This window comes from Podarcis gaigeae (assembly GCF_964106915.1).
Source record: "Podarcis gaigeae genome assembly, chromosome: 11".
Lineage (NCBI taxonomy): Eukaryota > Metazoa > Chordata > Lepidosauria > Squamata > Lacertidae > Podarcis > Podarcis gaigeae.
In genome coordinates, this window is record NC_139687.1 from 20,783,262 (window position 1) to 20,806,605 (window position 23,344).

General features: G+C 44.8%; 1 protein-coding gene across 12 annotated transcripts in view; it reads left to right on the plus strand.

Moving 5' to 3' along the window:
* Positions 1-1,962: 1,962 nt before the first annotated feature.
* Positions 1,963-23,344, plus strand: part of SEMA6A (semaphorin 6A) — a 180,370-nt gene continuing 158,988 nt past the window's right edge. For 4 of the 12 annotated variants that reach the window (XM_083702224.1, XM_083702233.1, XM_083702232.1 and 1 more), the window contains exon 1: positions 2,002-2,749. The gene's annotated coding sequence lies outside the window, so the exon portion shown is untranslated. Of the gene's footprint in view, positions 2,750-3,124; positions 3,448-4,018; positions 4,390-23,344 lie in introns of those variants that run through there. The other 8 variants (XM_083702225.1, XM_083702227.1, XM_083702231.1 and 5 more) reach the window with 7 other exon arrangements.

The following is a 23,344-nucleotide window of genomic DNA, read 5'->3' on the forward strand; positions in this document are numbered from 1 at the left end:
GCTACTGCTCCTCCCTGGGCTGATTGGCTCCGAGACAGGGACGGATTAACCCAGCCAGTAGCTCTCGGGCTGGGATTTGGGGGAAAGGGAGGGCGGGAGAGGAAGAAAGGCGAGCGGATGGGAAGGACCGTGCCAAAGATCTCCCCCCGAGGAGCATCGCAACGCGCTGCCCAGCCCGGGGGACGTCCGATTAGCATTCTCCGCGCACGCAGCTCCAGCAATTTATTTGTTTTCGCCCGGAGCCCTGGAAACTCGAGCAAAGCGGGCCGGCCGCGCAGGTTGCATGCGAGAGCATGCGCGCATCCAGACGAGGACCGGGCTCGTCTCCGCACCCGCTTCAAGGCGCCTAGCTTGCCGGAGCGTTTGGTCAGAGTTGTAGCCGGCGCCCTGTTACCTTAACGGGCCCGATCCTGTTACCAAAAAAACCGAGGAGACATAAGAGTGGTGATCTTGTAACGCCTTGGAGTGGGATCGCGGTGGGCGACCAAACTTTTCGCAAGTTTGATCATCAGCCCTTTCTCCGCTGTGACTTTCTTCTTTAGAAAAGGGGGGAAAGGGAAAAACTTTACTGGTGAAGCGTCCCCTTCTGGCCAAAGAGACGAACAGCAAGAAGCGAATCCCCAGCTGTCACACGACTCCTCTCCCTTGGCTATAGACCCCTCGCCGTTACGCAGAAGGGAAATACTGTACGCGCTGTAAAACTCAGAGCCATTCGGGAGGCGTGCAGGCTTCATGATCGCCGGCCCCGGCTGGCATTTCGGCAGCTGCGGTGCCGTCTCCCGGTAACGCTCCCTTGTCTTTCGTACACAGCCACACATGGGCCCGCTTTATTAATTCCTTCCCCACTTTTTCTTTTCTCCAGCGCTACAAAAAGAATCCATATTATGCAGCCCTTCTTCGTTCCAGGCGCCCCCCCCCAGCAAACTATGTTGGTCTCCTCTTTCGCCGTCATTACGGGCAGAATCCGTGGAAGTTTGATCCGAATCATAAAAACTAAATAAACTCCAGAGCGATTAGACATGGGCAGCTTGACTGTCAAGTCAACTTAAATGGCTTGGTCTCACAAGGTATCACAAGACGCTTACTAATTTTGCTGCTAGATACTAAGGTTGGGGAAGAAAGAGAAACGAGGGTTTTTTTGCTAACTTTGGGCATGGTTCCCATATCTATCCACCTATATATTTTAACACAGGCAATTTTTTTTTTCTTTGCCAAGATAAAGTTCGAGGAAGAAGGAATATGGGTACAACATTGAGGTAGATCCCCAAGTGTTTGTTTTTAAACACACACATACGCTTTCCATATTGGAAAATCTAAAATCTCCTTATTGTGGGTAAGTCCAAAATGGTCAGATCAAAATACAGGCAAGAGGTTGCTTTGGTTTGAAGTCCTGCCCCCATTATTGATTAGAGTGCAGCTGTTGTCAATGAGGACATTAGCGCGTTTGTGTGGGTGAAAGATTCTGGAAGTAGGTTGCAATCCTCTTTAAAAAAACTTATGCTAGGCTCGTTCCAAAAGATTATTCTTAAATTGTGAGCAGAGTTCCTTTTGCGCACGCCTTCCGCTGGCAACGCTTTGTTGCAGTGGGAAAATCATCCCCGGTATCGCCGTTTGAATAAGGAGGACTTAACACATCCCTTTAAAGTTTAAACTTTTCAATTTTAAAAAAATCGATGAACAAATCCTTTCTCGCAGCTCGTCTCTGGTAGCGTTTCTTCGCAGGCTTTCTTCCTCTTCTTCCTTTTCAAACAAATCTCTTTTTTTATTTAATTAGGCAGAAGAAACTTTCTCCATGTTCCCGGGTTTCCCATCAGAATCCCCATCAGTTACATGTACAGAAGAGAGCGCGGAATAAAGGGAGGGCTCCCGATTTCTCTTTTTCTGTGGGTGTGTTGGCACTTTGCCCGCACCCACCCACCCTTCCCCCATGCCCTCCTCGCCCCCCCACCAACCCCCCCCCCCCATTCATGGGCTGGCTGTTTGAGAAGTGGGCGAAGGTGGATGTCATGCTCGGGGCAGTCCGTTTCCGCGGAATCCAGCCCGGGATTTGACTCCACCTCCAGCCAAGCTGCTTCCCAGTGACAGAAGAGTTGGGACGGAGACTCGCAGTGGGAAGAGAGGCAGGGCGCGGGGAGATCGGGAGAGAAAGAGAGCGAGCGAGAGAGGCTGCTGCGAAGTCCTCCCCAAACACACACTTCAATGACCAGGCGAGCTGGGGCGAAGCGCGCTCTCCTGCCGGAGCACAAGCAGCTCTGTCTGCCGACGAGGAGTTCCCCCCAAGACGCCTCGCCCGCCGGGAGCACTTTTTCGGAGGGGCAGCGCAAGACCCTGAAAGGACTTCTCCTCTCCCACGACCCGTCGGAAGGGGACTTCCTGGAGTGGCAGCGCGAGTGGCCTCGGGAAGAGGAGTAACCGGAGCTCTTTGATTTCCCCCTCCCCACACCCAACCCTTTCCCCCTTTCCCCCCACCCTCCGTGGAGATGGACACATCGCAGCCCCCAAAGTCGAAATATTGAATCTTTCCCCCCCACCACCCCAAACCTACACACACCGCCGCCCCACGCGCGCACGCATACACACACACACGCCCCGCTCCCCCTAGGAGGCACGCCGGTAATAATGACAAAGGATTGCAAAGGCGAGAGTGGATCGAGTTTCGCGGAGCGATCCCCTTAAATGGATTACTAAATGGGACACTCCATCAGCTAGTCCTGTCCTCGTAAGCCTCCCAGATACATGCACCGACGAGGTACGTGAACTCCTTTTTCCTCTCTCTTCTCTCTCTCTCTCCCCCCCCCCCCCATCCCCATGCACTGCGCTGCTGCTTCTCTGCGCTCCGGGATATGCACGAGGGCATTGTTCCGGGCTGCGTTTGCAAGCGCGGGGAGCTTGCAGCGCCAGGTCCTGCAGGACAGCAGAAGGATGGTGAAGCGGCGGCGGCTGCAGAGCCAGGAGGAGGCGAGGACTGCTCGGGCACGCTCCATGCCGGGGCCACTTTCTCTCCCCTGACCCGGGTCCGTGTTAGTGTGTGTGTGTGCACGCGCGCCGTGCAGTTTCCCGGGGAGGGGAGAACGCCTGATTTCTCTTGCCCTGCTCTTAATCTTGCACGAACTGGGCGCGTTTGTTTTGTTGCAAAAGCGCGCCGCCAGCGCCCTCCCTCCGCCCCGCGCCCTCGCTTTCGCGGCTCGGGGACACTTTGCCCGGGAGCTGCCCGCTTGCTTGGCCGCCGCAGGGAGGGGCGGCTGCCGGGCTGTGAAGCCGCGACACACACACACACACACGCACCCCGCCTCGGTGGCAGGCAGTGCAGCCGCGCCGCTCCGAGCCCGGCTTTTCCCCGTCGCTCCGCACGAGGCTTCCTTGGGGGGCGATCAGGATGGGCGTGGAGTCTTTGTTTCGGAGACAATGTGACGGCGGAGGAGAAGCGGCGGCGAGCGGCGGGGGCAGGTGGGCTGGCGAAGCCGTCGGGCCAGGAGGGAAACTTGGGGCTGAGGGAGAGGCGGACCCCCTGCCTTCCCCCCCCCCCCCGAGCTCGCCTTCCCCTGCCGGGGCCAGCGCCTCTCCTCCGCCCTCGGCGCAGTGACCGGTGCCCACCCTGGTCCCTGGGGGGGGGGGGCAGCGTGTGTGACGGCGCCGCCCGTCTCCGGCTTTGTTTGCGAGATTGGGGACGGGGCTTGGCGCGGGCGGAGGGCTGCTGCTGCTGCTCCTCTCTCTTCCCCCCTGTTGCACCCCGCGGTTGAGGGGAGGGGCAGCTGTCGAGTCGGTTTCTCTCTGGAGAACTGACGGGAGAAAGCGAAGTAGGAGAGGCGTTTGGTGTCTGTGGGGAGAGCGGAGCCTCTTCGGAGCCGCGCAGGGCAAGGTTCCTGTCGCCGTTGCTCCCTTTTTTTCTGAGGGGGGGGGGAAGAGGAGCAGGGGTGGCGCGCTCGCGGGTCACTCTCTCTCCCCTGAAGTCCCTCCTGCAGCGTCCGCGGAAGGGAGGAGTTAATAATGGGGCTCCTTCCCTTTCTCTTGCCGCTTGTGTGTGTGCAGACGACAACTGGGGGGCCGAGGTACCTTTGCTCCCTCCCCCAAATAAAATATCTGAGGGAGCCGCCGCCTCCCCAAGTTGATGGGCATCGCCATGCAAACATGTCTTGTGATCAATTATGCGGGGCGAGGCTAAACTGCTACCCCCACACACATATTTTATTTAAGTTGGCACCCGTGTGGTTTTCTGTGTGCGCACCTCCTTCACCCCCTTAGGGCTGTCCCTTGACCACCGAAAGCATGGGGGATGTCTCTGGACCTAGAAGTGGAGAGGACAATGGGGTTTACACGACACCTTCGAAGAGAACTTAGGAAGGTTGAGCTGAAGGTTGCTTGCCCTTTGCTCTGGGCAAAAGAGGGGAGGTAATAATGCACATTGCCTGAGGAGGAATGCTAGGGAAAGAGAAAGGGAAGCGCTAGAGAAAGGGCCAGGCAACGTGGCCCCTTGGGAAACAGAACTCCTTGTGCTGTTAAGTCCTTTGTATATTATAATATTGGGAGACCGACCTGTTCCTGAGGCACTGGGGTGACATGTTAAAAAGTTGTTGTGATACATATTGTGAAGCCATGGGCATGTGTGTGCATACCACCCTCTGCCTGGCCAGCAGCGATTAATTTGAGCCAGGGTTCACCAGGAATTAGCCGACGAACCCTTTTTCAATGCATTACTTTCTGTAATAGTGAAGGGGTGTGCCTTTGAGCATGTGCAGAGTGCCTTTCCCTCGCCACTTTAATAACCACAGCCATTTGGGGTTAAAGGAATAGGATTTTGGGGGCAGACAGTAGTACAGTTTCTATGCAGCCCCCCCCCCAGACCAAGTACCTCTTATTTTATAAACTATCGCTGCCCCCCAAACCTCACATTTCAGTTGTTCTCCCCTAACTTCCCTTTGACACTAGGGCATGGTGTTAACGTGCTAAGTCCTTTGGCAGAAATTTTTGTTCCCTCAAAACTGCTGACTGGATGAAGATAATGCCCAAAGACTGGAAAAGGAAGGAGTTAATGGGAGTTCTCCACTCACTGGGGAAGGAGGTGCAGCTCATGGGAAGCTACTAGGCCCCCTCCCAGCACTGCCCAGACTCCTTTGGAATAAAAATAATAAAGAGGTCAGTGGGAGATTCTCTCAGTATTACCACCAACCACCTTAAGCCAGCCCAGCAGCTGAAGGGAGAGTAGAGGCTGGTGCTGGTGGTGTGTTAGCTGTTAAGGTGTGCTGGCTACATGAGCCTGGGAAGCTCTGGGCTGAGAGTAATGTGTATTAAGTGCTCTGGCTGTGAATTTGCATGAGTGAAAGTGGGAAGCCTACAAATCCCCATGTGTTGTTTTTCCTGCCTGCTGGTCTGTTGGAGAAGTGGAGCAGAACTGAGGCAGCTCAGGGGAGTTGCGGGGGGGGGGGGGGAGGAGGCTGGGAACTGCTGGCTTGGTTTCCCTGGAGCATCATTCGGCAGAACAGCTCGCAGCAATCTAGGCAAAGGGTTCTGGATCCAGACCTGGGGAAATCCAGTTTGGGTATTGTCAGGTTCCAGGAACTATTGCTGGAACAAGTTTCAAGGTTTTCTTAGAGAAGGGGGGCGGGGACTTTTAGAGATGATGGCTGGTTCACACAGTGTTTTGTTTTGCAGAAGTTTCATGGAAAGAGAAGTGAAAATCCGCTTGGTTGTGGTGACTGAAAAGCCAAGTTCAAGGCTGAATGTAAAAATAAATAAATCACAATCTCTCTTGAGTTTTCATTCAGTTTTAGCAAAGTGAAAAATGGAGTGCTGTGGTTTATGGATATAGTTATCTGGGACCAGTGAATTTCTGTAACTGGCTTCATTGTGCAATGATTATTGTATCTTAGCATTTGTGTTCCTAAACCCTGTATGCATATTTTTGTATATCTGCTCCCATTTTTGTGAAGGAAACTATTCTTTCCCCAGGAGTGAGTTCTTATAAATATAATTGAAAACCTGTAGATTTACGATTGTTCAAATAGGAAACAATCAGTTTTGTTTGTTTGTGATGGGAATATTTTGTCATCCACAACACAATGGAAGTTAAGTCATCATGAATGCATCAAGCAATTTCTATTAAACCGAAGTTACCAACACACATCATAATTCAGAATCAAGGTTAATTATTAACCTAACATTAAATAAAAGTGGCAGAATTCTGTCTCCAACTATTGTTCTTTTATATTCTACTATTTTTGTGAAAGACAATGTTGTTTTTGTATTGTGAGCTTTGTTTTAAAAAGCAGACAAACCAGTTGGGACTCTTGGAATGTCACTTTTTTGGTCTTGATTCTGCCATCCTTGTTTCCTGGACTTACTGCTTTTCTAGGAATATATTTCAGTAGGGTAGAGGGAGGTGCTTTAAGAAAGCTCGCAGGATGGCTCTGTTGAGACCTAGATATATTACTTTCCAAAACCCCACAGAGTTTGTAGTTTTTTTCTGCTTTAATTAACTGCTCCACAGAGCATATCCTATCCTATCCATGTGTACTCGGAAGAAAGATCTACTGAGTTCAGTGGGACTCCCAGGCTGCAATTCTAAAAACACTTACCATGGAAGCAAGTCCCATGGAAATCAATAAGGTTTACTTATGAGTAGATATGCATAGGATTGCATTGTGTCGCTTCACAATGTTTACTGAAAAAGTGGAGAATAGGGAAGAACTAGCCTCTTTAGACCTTTATTTTTAAGTAACAACTGCATATATTGTTCAGTGCATGAGATGACTGGGACTTTTCTTTAAGTGAAAGTACACTGCCAAGATATTTCTCTACGTGATATAATTTCTCATGGTATTGGCATGATCCCATTTAAACACTGATAGTTTATAAAACTTAATCTGCATCTTCCGGACAACTATATATAGGCCTTCGTCCTTTCTTACTTGGGAAAATCTACTGACTTTAATAAGAGCTTAACATAAGGAGGAACTGAAAACTGGTACATGCTGTCTGCGAATGCTGAAACACTGTATAGAGGGGAGGGGAGTGGCTACAGGGAATACAATAGATAGGAGATAGTTGGTTGGTTTGTTTGTTTGCTTTGTACAAAAAGTCAAAGATGATCTGAACCATGAGTAAAAAGAATCCAATTTTCACATATGTTCCCCATACTTTCCATTAGTTAACATCATAGTGCTTATTTTTCTGATAATTAAAGAGGCCTACTTCATGTGCTAAACCAAGCTTCCTGAAAGGGAAAGTAACTGGGCAGTCAAATGGATGAAGGACACTTCTACTTAACATCCCCAGCTATTTCATGGTAACAAAAGTAGATGCTAGAGCCATAGCTCTTTTCCACAGGTTGTAATTTGAGGAGTGAAGCTAGTGCAGCTGGAGTCTGGAAAAAAGGGCAGCAGGGGTTAAGGGCAAGGAACTGCTTTCATTGATAAAAAAGAGAGCAAATTAATGATCTGTGATAAATCCAAAATAGAACTGTGCTCGTTAAAAGGAAGTCGGCAGTTGTAAACTTGTTTGTGTGCTTGTTTGGTAAAGGAAAGGGGAGATTTGTCACCTCCACAAGAGCAAGAAGAACTAAACATAAATGCATATGAAAGGCGCTCACATGGTTTAAGGCAATAAAGGCATAAAGGATTAAATTGACCTCACCTAACAAATGCATTGCATCTTTGCCTATTTGCAGGAATACATTGCTGTGCTATCTAGAGGAATGTCCGGTGTGTTCTGTAGAAATCTGTCACTCATTAACCTGACAGGTTACAGACCAAGAGCAGTTAGACACTGGGATTTCAAGTGCACTCGCCAACATTTTAAATTCTTGAGGTGGATTATATGCTGTTGGAGGGAGGAGAACATGGCTTAGGAACAAAAGTGGTGCCTTTATTACCCCTTTTTCTATATGACATAATTCAATATCTCAAAGACCAAAACAGATGGGATTATTCAACAAAATTAATTTGGTTGAAATAAGACAAAATCTGCACAATTTAGGGCTTCAATAAATGCATTCATATACAGTCTTACCTTGGATCTCAAACGCCTTGACTCCCGAACAATTGAGACCCGGAAATGAGTGTTCTGGTTTTTTAACGTTCTTTTGGAAGCCAAACGTCCGACGGGGTTTCTGCGTCTTCTGATTGGCTACAGGAGCGTCCTGCAGCCAATAATAAGCTGTGCTTTGGTTTTCAAACGTTTTGGAAGTCGAATTAAATTCCAGAACTGATTCCATTCTACTTCCAAGGTAGAAACAATGGGGAACCTGTTGCCTTTCAGATAACTTGCATCTTCCTTGACTGTAGGCCGGTCCAGCAACACCAGGAAGACCATAGGTTCCTCATCCCTGACATATGTTGAGTCAGAGAATGCTGATATTTAGTGGATCATATCATGGAGGAAAAGCTGACAACTCGTTGTACATTCTGAGTATTCCAACCCCAATGCAATCCTGGTAAAAGTAACCACATAGTTAATTAAAACCAACCAGGCATGAGTAAAACATGTTAAGTAACCTATTGGATATGATCTCAGCCAAAGAAGGACTTCTAATGTAAATGCCCTTCTCTGTGGAGTGGACGACTTCACAATTATTTGCAGCTCAGGACATAGTTTCCACCTCATCACCTGGCTAGGGAAACGTAACTTTTGCTGTTCATGGCACTAATGTAATTCGGAAAATTGGTAGCCTTTTCAGAACATAGAACGTAACTTTTTCTGTAGCTGAAAAACACCTTAAGAAGAGGGAATGACAAAGGCTCAATTTGTGGGTGTCTGCATACTCATGTAATTATTTAGTCAAGTCTACACTGACAAGACTTGTCATTGTCATTGGTGAGATCGATGCTCAACCCAGAACATTGATTACAGAAGATTTCGCCCAACTTTTAATTTGACTCTTTTCTCCAGACATTACATCTGCATCTTCTTCCAAGTGGTTTCCAGTGTTTCCTCCATCCCAGAGAAGCAAGCCAGAAGCTAATATTTCTTCTGTAATGTCTTAATTGGTGTGCCTCTGGTAATTAACTAAGTACATTTCAAAGCATCACAGTTAGATGGGTAAGAGATATACAGCGATCAGGTCACCTGACAGAGAAGATGCTGCTGTCTGTGGGTTGGCAGCTGCTGTTTTCACTCCACGGTCGCAATAGGACAGTAGCAACAGGAATCCGGTTTGTAAGCCTAGAACTTGTAGCTGCCTGGATTCTGTCTTTAATATGTTTTTATTCCAATGTGTTTTCAACGCCTTGCTTTCAACACTTTTACCAGTTCTCAGCTGGTACCATTTTCCATATCCATCCTGAAATCTCAACTTGGCAGGTTCTAAAATAGTGACCCATGTGCCCTGCCTTTTTGTGTGTGCAGTTAAATGCCACAAAGCAAATGTGGTGTTATTGTGTCAATGAGCCCTTTCCCAAAGCAATTTGCAACTAAACTTGCAATCCCAAGCACAATTATGAGAGAGCAAGTTTTAATTATCTCCTGTGAAGTCATGCTTGTGCAGAACATCCCTGCTATCTTCTCTCCCCATATGCCCCCCAACTGCTGCTGGGATTCACCCAAGCCTCTGCAGCAAATTCTGGGGGGTGGTAGGAGAATAATCCATTCTTGGAGAATAATCCATTCTTAAGGAAATCAGCCCTGAGTGCTCACTGGAAGGACAGATCCTGAAGCTGAGGCTCCAGTACTTTGGCCACCTCATGAGAAGACTCGACACCCTGGAAAAGACCCTGATGTTGGGAAAGATGGAGGGCACAAGGAGAAGGGGATGACAGAGGACGAGATGGTTGGACAGTGTTCTCGAAGCTGCTAACAACATGAGTTTGACCAAACTGCGAGGCGTGCTCTGGTCCACGGGGTCACGAAGAGTCAGACACGACTAAACAACAACAGCAACAAAGGAGAAGAAGAGTAGGATAGTGCCATTGTGTGAACTTAAGTTATTCTGAGAGCACAATGACTTTGTTGGATGCAAACCCATGAGACCTCTGAGCAATTGTACTTAAGATAGCACTTGACTGGTCACTGCCCATAATCATAAACATTTGGTTTGAATATTGCACCTAAATATGCTATTAGCCTGTCTCCCCTAGCCTCAGACTAAGGTTTTGAACTGAGGAGTTGCATGGCCAGTGGCTTACATCATGACTACTGCAGACTCGCCCATTTGGTACTGGCTAAGCTCAGCAGTGTGTGGCATTTGTGGATTTGTAATGGCTCCCATTGCCTGGTAAGCAATGGACTATTGCATCTTTGTGGACAAGCATGGGATAAAAAAAAAAACAACGGCATTGTTGGTAGCTAAGAAAGTTCATGGGTTGTGATCTCACCTTGGGGCACTGGAGAAGATTCTAATCACATTGGTAGTGCTCAGAGTTGGCTTTATGCAAACTTTTTACAGGCTGGCTATTTGATGTCAATTCGGTTAGCATAACTAAATTTGCTCAACTGATAGGTCAACTTAATGCTTCATAAAATAAGCTAAAATAACTGGCTTTAAGAAGAGTTAGTACAGTCAATTTCAGAGGGACTAACTTGGCTTAAATCCAAGAACTTTGGCAGCTTGTGCTGAAAGATAGGTCATGAGTACTTAATTACTTGATCAGGAATTTGTCCTGAACCATGAATTAACACCTCTACTTTTATTATGGTTAGGCGAGTCTTGAGGTGAGAAAATTAGAAAAATTTATGGAATCTTGAATTAGAATTTCCAGTAGTTTTGTTTTGGTTTTTAATCTATTTGCATAGAGTTCCGTGTAGTTATCCAGTGGAATCCTGCCCAACTTTTGTGAGTTATTACATTTAACTCCTTAAATACAATGATACCCCTTCTGAATTACCTGTAGTGTACAGTGGTACCTTGGTTTACAACCATAATCAGTTCCAGAGGTCTGGTTGTAAACCAAAACAGGTTGTAACCCAAGACGTGCTTTCGCCAATGGGGCCTCAAAAAAAAATAATGGGTTGTAATCCAAAAAAAGGGACACGCACTTCCAGGTTTAACGTGGTTGTAATCCAGAACGGTTGCAAACAAAGGTACCACTGTACTAGATGAATCCTAGTATGTTGCTATTTTATTTATATCCCCCCTTGAAGCCAAAGTTGACACCCAAAGCAAACATTTGTTACAGTCACAGAGCTATAGTATGAACCCGATAGATTGGCGCCTGCACTGCATGGGACACAGCCTCATGATTTGAGTACTTACCAAATTTTTGAATGCCAGTGAGAATAGTAACATAGCAGTCAAGGAAAAGCATTTTCCCTTCCATCTAGTTTTCTGCAGGGTTTTTGTTTTGTAGGAAGAAGCAAGCATTCAGGAACTCCCACCATTGAAGTAGTAACAGACCAGAGTTAGATTTTCCACTTCAATTAAACCAAGCTATTAAACAGTGGTTCTAAGGTTCCGAAACCTGCTGTGGGAAACTGAAAATTACATTGGTGGAATTAAACATTTTAAATATTTAGGCTGCCAGAGAATAGCTTATTTTAAATAAATATATATAGAAACTGTTTACTATTCATGACAGTTAAGAAGCATAAAAGCAGCTAATGTTAAATAGAGAGGCATAGGATGAACTGGAAGAAAGTGTACAGCAAGCAAACAAATCTCCCCTCACTGCATATCAGTAAATGCATGTAATCGATAACAAAAAATGAAGTTTCTAAGTAAAATATATTCATGTCTAAAATTTGATTCAAAGTTTAATCAAAAGGGACGCGGGCGGCGCTGTGGGTTAAACCACAGAGCCTAGGACTTGCTGATCAGAAGGTCAGTGGTTCGAATCCCCGCAACGGGATGAGCTCCCATTGCTCTGTCCCTGCTCCTGCCAACCTAGCAGTTCGAAAGCACCTCAAAGTGCAAGTAGATAAATCGGTACCGCTCCGGCAGAAAGGTAAACGGCGTTTCCGTGCGCTGCTCTGGTTCTCCAGAAGCGACTTAGTCATGCTGGCCACATGACCTGGAAGCTGTCTGTGGACAAATGCCGGCGCCCTCGGCCTATAGAGCAAGATGAGCGTGCAACCCCAGAGTCAGTCATGACTGGACCTAATGGTCAGGATTCCCTTTACCCTTAAAGTTTAATCAACTCTTATGTTAAGCGTATTGGGATGCTGCCATATGGAATCATGGTATGTTATTTTGTTTCTGAATGTTACCAACTCCACATAAGTATTTGTTCAGTGTATAAAAAGACTGCAAGTTCCTTTTTGTCTGAATGGGCTTTTCGAAATAAAATCCCAAAGTGTATCTGTAGAGGCTGAAGCATGGATGGAAAATGATAAGCCAGCTATTAACAGAACTGCCAGTTGCTGCATCTCAAGAGGGAAGACATATGGTAACTCACTACGTTCAGTACTGACCTTTCCCTTTAAAAGTATTTTTTTTTAATAATAGCAATTACTATATACAGTGTTTTAGTGCAGATACTTGGAATTCACTGTGAATATATTGGTCCTCACAATTCTATTCTGTAGCTACCAAGCAAAACATATCCAGAAAGGAATCAGGCATACTATGTTGAAATCTGTGGTATTTTTATTTTTGCCTACATGCTAGACTGCAGGATGAAACTGTTGGCAAAAGTTGTTGGGGGGGCGGGGAAATACTCCATTACGCCTATGGATTCTATATCCAGCTGCCTTCAATGGAAACCAAATACTCATGGCAGCAGGAGCAAATGGATGATTTTATGACATGGAATTCAGCCATAGTCTGGGCCCAGCGTATAAAAGCTAGACATTTTCCTGGAGTGGGATTGTGATTGCCATATTGATTATGCACTTTCCCCTCCCAGTATTTATACCATGTGCTTTTCGTCAATATTGCTTAGCCACAAAAACCTCACAAGAATCTTTCAGTAATTAAAAGGAGAGCATCCTTATGCAGCTAGTGAAAGTGAAGTCTTGTTTCTGACTCGCTAGCAAAATCTACATCTTAACGCCTGGAAACTTGACTGCATGGTGTTTCTGGACTCAAAAGTTTCTGGTAAAATAGCAGATAATCTCTTTTAAGTAGCCAACTGTGTTTCATTTTAGAGGATTTCTCTCTCTCTCTCTCTTTCTCTCTCTCTCCACTTGCATGGGATACATCTTTTCAGGAAAAGAGAAAAGAGGAAGCAGATAATTTGCTGCATTTTATGAGTTTTTTAATAAAATGAAAACCACTGATACCTGTCAACATCTTCTGTTTAGTGCCAGTGTGACATGGTTCTGTGCTAATTCCTTTCCCATTCTTGAGTTATGGCCTAGCTTGACACTGTCCTTGGCCTCTTCATCTATTAATCATGGAAGCTGCTTTCTTATTCGGTTGCCATAGTTTCAGTGCCTCAGATAGTGTTGGGGTGCCTTGGGAAAGGCTTGAGATATACTAGGACTTGCAAGCCTTGCAGTTATTCTGGCACTTGCATAGCTCTGAAAGAACAGAAAACAGCTCCAACATAATTTCAACATAAGAGGAAACTTCTGGATGTGTCTCTCTGGACCTTGTTATGTGCACACCCAGCTGATATTTTATCCAGGATTTTCTTCTTCCTGGGGAAAAAAAACACACCCAAGAACTTGCAGTTCAGAGACTAATGGCTGCTTTTATCTACTGGAAGGGAAGGAAAGGGTTTTCTGTTGATGAATGGTTGAGAAAATTAGGGCATTTGGCAATACAGGTAATTTTTTGGTTCTTAGCTGCACATGGCATGATGTCATGTTTTTGATAAAGCCAATTTTTTTGTAGTTGCCATTCTCAAGCTGATATTAAGTTTTCTTTAATTGTGCTTGCAAGCTGGTGAACTTTTGTGTCTGGAAACTAGCTATTTCATGTGTTGTGCTTGAAATAAAGGAAAACTGAAGTTTGGTTATCCAAAGAACCATAGCCATTTCATGTTGATTAGAAACATTGCCTCTTCATCCATCCATCCATCTACCCTTTTCAGTGTTTTTGTTCTCAAGTTTTACACTTATATGTTTCTAAATGCAGAGTTATGTATTCCTAGGAAAATATATACGCTACGCCACTGGTAAGATCCAATTCTGGCAGCAAAAGGGATGCTGTCCCTCTTCTCCTTCCGTAGATAGCTTGCCTCTCTGCAGAGCCTCCCTTTGAACACCTTGCTCCTCAGCAAGGTCCCAGTATCAGAAGTGAACTTGGCAGGATTAAAAGCGCTGGTGGGGTGAGGAGTTGTGTGGAGGTAAGTAGCAGGTCCAGGGAGGGTATATTGTCGTGCTCCTTTTATTGTTGAAATTGGACCCCCACACAACTCCATATGAAATAGGCATGTCTAACTTCACCTTGATTACACCATAATAATATAATCATAGAATTGTAGAGTTGGAAGGGACCCCAAGGGTCATTGAGTGCAACCCCCTGCAATGCAGGACCCTTTTGCCCAACATGGGACTTGAACTCACAACCCTGAGATTTAGAGTCTCTTCCTCTACCGCAGACATAGGCAAACTCCAGCCCTCCCGATGTTTGGGACTACAATTCCCACCATCCCTAGCTAACAGGACCAGTGGTCAGGGATGATGGGAATTGTAGTCCCAAACATCTGGAGGGCCAGAGCTTGCCTATGCCTGCTCTACCGACTGAGCTGATAAAACATTCACAGTGCAGTCCTATGTGCGCCTTCTCTGAAGGAAGCTCCATTGAGTTCAATGAAACTTGCTTCCAAGCAAGTGTCCATAGGATTGCGGGCTAAATTTTAATATCGCGAAGGGTGGTGCGTGTACTGCATCCTTTTACATACGATTTTTCAAAAATATTGTAGAGCTGGAGAAGTTGTGGTGGACCTGCTCTTCTCTTTGGAGTGTTAGCATAAGCAGGTTCCGGTTTAGGGTAGTCACCCAGATGCAAAAGAGGACAGGGCACCTGTAGAGAGACAGTGTGGTTTAGTGGTTAGAGTGTCAGACTGGGCCGTGAAGCTCTCTGGGTAACCTTGAGCCAGTCATTGCCTCCCAGCCTAACCTACCTCACATGGTTGTTGTGTAGATTAAATGAGAAGTGGGAGAAGCATGTAGAAGAGGCGATTTCAACAGGTATAGCTTCAGCAGGCTACATCTGAAATTTTCACACAACGGTGTAGAAAGTGGAAGAGCCCTGTCTTCTTTTTCACCTGCCCCTCCAGTTCACTGTGGCATTGTAATTGACTTCCCCCAGAGACAAATTCATTCATTTATTTTTAAAAACCATTTGTTGGCCACCTTTCCAGGCATTCAGAGTACCATACCATAACAAAACAAATTCAACAAATGAGCAAGCAAACCAAAATCAGCAGTACAGTGGTACCTCTGGTAACATACGCTTCAGGTTACAGACTCCGCTAACCCAGAAATAGTACCTCAGATTAAGAACTTTGCTTCAAGATGAGAACAGGAATCGTGCTCCGGCAGTGCGGCAGCAGCGAGAGGCCCCATTAGCTAAAGTGGTGCTTCAGGTTAAGAACAGTTTCAGGTTAAGAAGGGACCTCCAGAACAAATTAAATACTTAACCCGAGGTACCACTGTATTAATAAAGACAAGCCAGAGGTCAAATGGAATAAATGCTTTTTTTGCACCAAGACCAATAGAGAAGGGGGATTTGGGCTCTTGGGGCAGGGGGTCCAGAGGTGCTTGATGCAAGAGCTGCTTCTCATCAGGACCGTTCTCACATTCCATGGAGTTGAGCTTTGAAGCACGGTCTGAGAGGATGATCTAAGCTGGTACAGGAGGAATATAAGGAAAGATTCCCTCTCTGAAACATGTGGGACCCAGCTATGAACTTTTCCAGCAGCTTCAATAACATAAATTTGATAAATTTTAAGAAGCATTTAATGTTCAAGAAAATAACATTGAAAAAAACAGTTAAGCAAACCATTTTAGTCAAAGCTATGCCAGAGGATTATGCGCTGCTTGTAAGTTTGTCAGATGTGGAACCTGTCGGAAGACATAGTGACATTTGAAATTATAAATAAGCTACTTTTCATTCAGGGATGAATATCAGAACTTCAAGCATGTCATTTCAGCAGCCTGAATAACATGCTTTTGCAGACTATCAACTATTGCCTCCTCTGAAGTAGTTTCTGATTGAGGTTTCATAACATGAAATAGATAAAAGGATAAGTGTTTATATGATGCTAGATGCGTCAAGTTTCTGGGAATCAGGGGCGCTAGTTGTAAACCTTTGCTCTTGTGATGGCACAGGAGCTTGGAAATGAAATATATTGTTGTGCGCCACCCAATCTCCAAGTGGTGCGAAATTCCAGGGTTCCAGGCACTTATCTGGGGTTCGTGTGTCTTTAGGATATATGGTTTATTTATGCAGGTATGCAACTTGAGCCCATGATGGAGGGGTTCATAGAATAGGTCCAGCACCGAGGGCCTTCTGGCGGTTCCCTCGCTGCAAGAAGCCAAGTTACAGGGAACCAGGCAGAGGGCCTTCTCGGTAGTGGCACCCGCCCTGTGGAACGCCCTCCCACCAGATGTCAAAGAGAAAAATAACTACCAAAATTTTAGAAGACATTTGAAGGCAGCCCTGTTTATGGAAGCTTTTAATGTTTAATAGGTTATTGTATTTTAGTGTTTGGTTGGAAGCTGCCCAGAGTGGCTGGGGAAAGCCAGCCAGATGGGCGGGCTATAAACATCACTATTATTATTATTATTATTATTATTATTATTATTATTATTACCACCCAAAAAGGGCCTTGTTTCTCTCATAGCCACAGCCTTGGATTCATACAGAAGTCAAATATTGCTCTCAGACGTTGCTCTGACTCCAGCTTGCTACTTTCCTTCTAACTCACATCACTGCAACTCTAAACTAAGGCTTTGACCTTCTAACCATATCTCAGTTGAGGGAGGGGTTACACCCATTTATTGTTTCAAACAGAGCTCCCTTTTCTTTGTTCTATTCATGGCCCATCACCCAGGCAATCACCTCAACACCAGAAGCTAACCTGGCTTATATTTTAACACCTGTTAGAGCCAGGGATTAGAAAAACCTTGCATACAGCCTACTTCCCCCTGCTCCAACTCATAACGACCATATGTTTTTTCCTAAGGGCATCACAATGAGATTCTGGAATCATTTCTCACTAAGTAAAGAGCATGTCAGTTAATCTATATAATCTTGCGATGGCTCAGTTGTTTGACAGTGAAAGTAGATGTCCTGATCACAGTACTATACTCATATGGGTGGAAGCTGGTTTGTTTCAAGGGGAAAGTGATACTAGGGAAGGCATATCATAGATCCAAGGGATGCAGGTGGCGCTGTGGGTTAAACCACAGCGCCTAGGACTTGCCGATCAGAAGGTTGGCGGTTCGAATCCCCACGACGGGGTGAGCTCCCGTTGCTCAGTCCCTGCTCCTGCCAACCTAGCAGTTTGAAAGCACATCAAACTGCAAGTAGATAAATAGGTACTGCTCCGGCAGGAAGGTAAATGGTGTTTCTGTGTGCTGCTCTGGTTCACCAGAAGCGGCTTAGTCATGCTGGCTACATGACCCCGAAGCTGTACACCAGCTCCCTCGGCCAATAAAGCGAGATGAGCGCCGCAACCCCAGAGTTGGTCACGACTGGACCTAATGATCAGGGGTCCCTTTACCTTTTATCATAGATCCAAGGCTGAAAAGGTATCTTAAACAAACTCATTTGTGTTCCCAGAAGTTGTTCTGGGTTAGTCAAATTAGATGCACTTTTAAGGAAGTTCGCATCTCTTATATAAAAGGTAGTGCATGATGTTGGAGTTTAACATTTATGTTTCACCTGGTGTTTTCCAGTTATGATTTATCTGCAAAAGACGGCTAAGGACTTGATTATATTACTACCAAAAAATGGAGATCCAATACTATTTAAATTTTTTAAAATCCAGTTAAAAAATCTTTTTAAAATGCCGCTTTTAGGCACATGCATTGGGCATTCTGTGGTATGGTTGCTCTAGAGTGTAGCGCCGTGTAAGCACAGGTGGCAGCCATTTTGCATGGGGGTTCTGTTCCTGGCCCCCATGTGCATTGTTGGAGTGCGCATAAGCCTGCTCCATTCTGCCCTCTTCTGGCTCCCAAACGACCCGTGTATCAGTTGGATTCATGGCAAATGGTCTCTGTCTGTATTGCATAACAGTCGTATGCATGATATTAGCAAATCATGTATTTTTTGTTAGTATTATTTGGTGACTTTGGCTCATACCACAACATGTAATCCAGATTTTGGGCTTTGTGTATTTGTGGCTGTGATGCCTCGGACAAATAGCTGTCAACTTACAGATTTGAAAATAAGGGACCAGCAGCCTCGAAAATAAGGGATCGGCAGCCAAAATAAGGGATTTTCCGGCCACAGGTATGTTTGACTTCTGAGCCCCTCCACGCCAAAGGCAGAAAGCCCAGCCAGCAGCCAAACGAAGCCTCAAGCGACGGTTCCCACGGCGCAGCAACCCGGCAAAGGGGATGCAGCAAGGAAAACCACCGTCACCTCTCCACTGGGAAGCGCTGAGCAAAGACGAGTCCCCAGGCAATGCGGCCGGGCACAAGGCATGCAAGCTCCACCCCCCAGTCATTCTTAGACTCCTTATTGGGTGAGCAGCCAAGCAACACAGTTGGAGCCTCTCTCCTCCCTGCCCGGCAGGGAGGGAGGGAGAGGAGCTGCTTCCTTTGAAACCCGGGAAATTTAAGGGACATCATCAATAAGGGACAGCAGCAGGACACGGCGCTGGGATAAGGGAGTTTCCTGCCAAATAAGGGACGGTTGACAGCTATGCTTGGACAGCATAAAGTTTCTGAATCCTTTCTAGTTCTTTAAGATGCTGTTGAACTTAGGCCTCCAGGTCTGCAAGGCAAGCAAGGTCTGTCACGTCCTTGGCTCAACCTCACAATCTTATTTCTGGTCACAACATATTTGCATATGTAAATTTATTTAAATATTTACACACTCTTAGATTTTCCACCGTCTAGCATTTAGGCTGGCCTAAGATTAAACTGTTGTGTAAGCTCGAACCCGGTTTAACCTTTGAAAATCAGTCATTTGGGACATATAGCATATACTGGACGGTTGTACATTATGATGGGATGAGATTATGGCCAGGATCAACAAGACAAAGCCAGAAAAAAGTGTCACAGTTAAATTGTTTAATGTGCAGACGTAGTTGGAACCTGTCAAAAGAAGATTCTACTTTGGCTAACTTCCAGTATAGAACTATTCTACAGGTCGAATTAAAGACTTCAAACATGTCCACATGCATCCCTATGGTACACAGAGTTAAGGATTTTAAGTATTCCTTTTCAGGAATGAATTTGTTTTTTATTTACCTATTTTGAGTATATATAGATACGATCTCAGGTGAGGACTGTACCATATCACCTATGTTTAAATTGGTCCTGTACCTCTTGTAAGTGTGCACAAAATTTAATGAACTTTTCAGAGGTATTTTATTTTACAGAGCAACCTTATCATGTATATTTATTCAGAAATATACTTCCTGGAAAATAATATTGCAGTTTGGGGATGGTATTATCGAATTGTCTCAGTATTTGATTCACTCCGCTTTCCATTTGTTCTTCAAAACATTACTTACTTGAAATGCATTTCATATCACTTGAAGAACAGATTTCTTAATAAGTGTGCAATGTATCATATTAAAACCATTTTTACATTAGGATTTTTAAAAGATGATGATCATGTATCTTAAATAAGGCTCTGATTGTATTCAGCTCACTGGTGGTGTAGTAGAATAATTTGTACTTATTAATTATAAATGGTGAGCTTTTGCAGTTCAGACTTATTGATCTTTAACCATCTTAATGAGAAATTACCTAAATTAAATTGATTTAATATTCGCGGTAATGTGTTCTAGGAAAGTGATAATGTAACATAACTCCAGAACTGTATCCCATCGAGCAAAAATGGCCTTTCATGCAAATAAATTCTTACTGTATTTTTTCAGGCAGGAATTCGAATAAAGCGAGAAAATAAATCTAGTTCTTAGAACAGCAATAAAAAGATACAATATTTTTGGTGTATCTCTTTGGGTCTAGGTCTGAGTTAGAGAAATGGGAAATCTACAAATTACTGTGGGTTGGATCTATTCTAGACTAACAGAGCAATCCAAACCACCCCATTTTCTACCTGACTCAAGAGTATGTTTGGATTAGATGGATGCACCCCTCTTTCCAGCTCAGCCACTTTCCCACCAGCCACAACTGAGCTCCGTCTTCCATGCACACCAAATGTGTGGGCAGGAACCACTGGAAAGCCCCCAAAATGATGTGTTCTGAGGGTGGGGAGCAAGTAGGGCTGAGATGGTCCAACTCCTTTCACACAATGACACCAGGCACAATTTTGGGCCTGTTGCTATGCCTTTGGAGCCAATTGTCCTGCCCACTTTCTGCAGCAGACGGCATGAGCACAGTAGGGCGGTGGCTTTGCCACTCTGCCAAACCACGCTAGCAGGAGGGGGTAGTTTGGGTTGTTGTTGAAGTGAGAATGGCAAAAACACACCTAAGAAGCTTAGATCATCTACCGTATTTTTTTGCTCTAAAAGTCTCACTTTTTCCCTCCTAAAAAGTAAGAGGAAATGTGTCTTATGGAGTGAATGCAGGCTGCGCAGCTATCCCAGAAGCCAGAACAGCAAGAGGGATTGCTGCTTTCACTGCGCAGCCGATCCCTCTTGCTGTTCTGGCTTCTGAGATTCAGAATATTTTTTTTCTTGTTTTCCTCCTCCAAAAACTAGGTGCGTCTTGTGGTCTGGTGCATCTTATAGAGCGAAAAATACGGTATATGACTAACACCCTTCTTTGGAAATTAAACCCATGTCCAGACTTTTAACATTCAAAAACTTTCCTTGCAGAAACATAATATTTATGGCCACACACTTCTCCAAACATGGTAGTACAGTCTCTTCTTCTAGCTTACGAACAACTGTATTTTCTTTTCTTTCCAGAGCTCAGCACTCAGCCCATCTCTATCTCAGTTAGGCCATGCCTTTCAGCTCCTGTAACAGATTTCCACTTTTGCCTTCTCCTGCAGCTCTGTTCTTTCTTTCAGAGCGCAGAAGAAGCATTCAACTTAGCAGTGTTCACTGTGGATTCTAAAACACAGTCATCTTGCACCACATAAAATGGAGTCTCTCCTTAACTAGATACCTCACACGAGACCAACGTTAGCCAATCGCATGAGAACTACTAGAGAACTCTCTAGAATTCAGTTACCAACCAATTGAATTTAAATACATGCATACAAGCATTTACAAGTTCAGTGAATAAAATTACCATACTTGACGGTTGTGGCTTTCCTTAGTTAGGTAATCCTAAGTCTAATCGGTTTCAGTGGGAACTAAGTTCAGCTAACTTAGCCTGGATTCACCCCTGTGTTCCCAAACTATTTGCCAAGGTGTGGGGTGTGGAGGGGATATTTATAGGCAATTATTGGTGGGCGAGAGAAGGAATTCTTTATATTTTTGGCACCTGCTGATTTGCACCCTTAAACTGTCTCCGTGGGCTAATTTTGACCCCAGTTGGGGGAAAATATTAAAAATGGACAGGAGAACTTGTAAGGGTGAAATAGCAGGCTGGGGAAAAGGCTATGCATCTCTTCCTGACTTCAAAGTCTCCTCTGCAGATATCTCTCTCCTGTCACTGTATTTGTGTTACCAGGTAAGTTCATGATTTGACGCTCCATGTTTGTCTCAGAATATGCAGTTCTGTCCAAGACTAGCATTAAAATTCCATCAGGTTTTTTCTTCCCCAAAGCAAGGACTGTTGCACAAGTCATTTTAAAAGCTGTTCTGGCAGTGGGAAAAGCTGTTGCATAAGCCATTGCAGTCATTTTATTATCTTCAAGGTGTTTCCTTTTTGTTTTGATGAAGGGGAAGTTGAGCGTGTTTGGCTGCGTAACTTTTACATCCTTAGAGGAAACATGTGATACAAGGTGTTGTCTTCTTCACCTTTCACCTTGCTCTCAACATAAAGCCCAGACATATTGCCAGAACATTTCCTTTCCCATGATCACGTTGTTCTTTGGTGAAAAGGGGAGTTCCAAAATCCATCATTAAACAACCTGAAGGTTTTCTGAAGATCGAATGGGATAACTCGCAGATAACTTGGATAACTCTCTTGGATCTGGCAACTTTGTGAAGGGAACAGGAAGTTCAAATCTTTCAGCTTCCTGTTTCTCCCATGTAGAACTTTACTCCCACGTGAAACCTTCTACTTCTCAGTTAGAACTTTAACATCTCCCCTGCCTGGGAAACACAAAATACTTTCAATGTCACAGCAACCCGAACAAGTTTGGAAAATACAGAAAGGCAGATGACCAGGAAGCCACATAATCACATCTAAGACTTAGGCTGTACACAAACATAGTTTTATTTTAGAATCGAGAGAGACTGAGTACTTGCTTTTTCTACCTAATCCACACACAATCTAGACCCACTGCATATTTTTTGCCCCTAAAAAATACATATTGAGATACTGCATTACTGCACAGTGTGTCCATTTGAAAACAGATGGAAGTTGTTCCAGCAGTTGCGGGGGGTGTACTCACACCTGCTCACTGATGTTGTGGGTGGGCATATTCCAAGATCACAATCTCCATTTCTCCCTTCATTACATGTGCAGGGCAGAAAAGCCACAGATAACAGAATCGGGGGGAGTCTTTTCAAACATCAAGTAACCACACCACAGGTGAACATCAGGATCTAGAACCTATCTAGACTGAAAGCAAAACTTTCATTCCCCCCACCACCACCACAAATGAGTGCACAGCCTTTGTTGTTGCACTCTTGCACCTAAGTTTTTGACAAACGAAAAGTCAGAGTTTGTTCATCACTTTTATCTTCTTGCCAGGAAAAGCTTCATTTCTACTTTCCTATGTGCCCAGCAGCTGTTTAGGGAAGTTTTTAGTGTTTGATGTTTTACTGTGCATTACATTTGAATGTGTTGGAGGAAGCCCAGAGTGGCTGGAGCAACCCAGTCAGATGGGCAACATATAAATTTTATTTATTTATTCATTCATTCATTCATTCATTCAGTGAAAGAAGAGAGTCCTGTTGAAGTTGCAAGTCCATGATAAGTTTAGTCTGGAAAAGCAGATGGATTTGCTTAGTTTAAAACTTCAACCATATAGCTGAGACAAGTTTTGTGCATAAAATGTATTTAGCCCTTTAATAATAAGACTGCATTCTCAGACTCAGAGAGTATTACTTCATCTTTAGCAAGCGCTTTAAATTTGTTACTGCCATGTATTTTTGCAATAGATATTTTTATCCATTCTCGTATGAGTGAAGTGCTGAAGGTGACATCACTTGCGAAAATATAAATAGCACCTCGCCCAAGTGTTGTTTGTGCTAGAGAAATTGCAATACTTCAAGCTGGCTCCTTATTGTGTGTGACATGGCACTGAAAATTGATGCGGGTT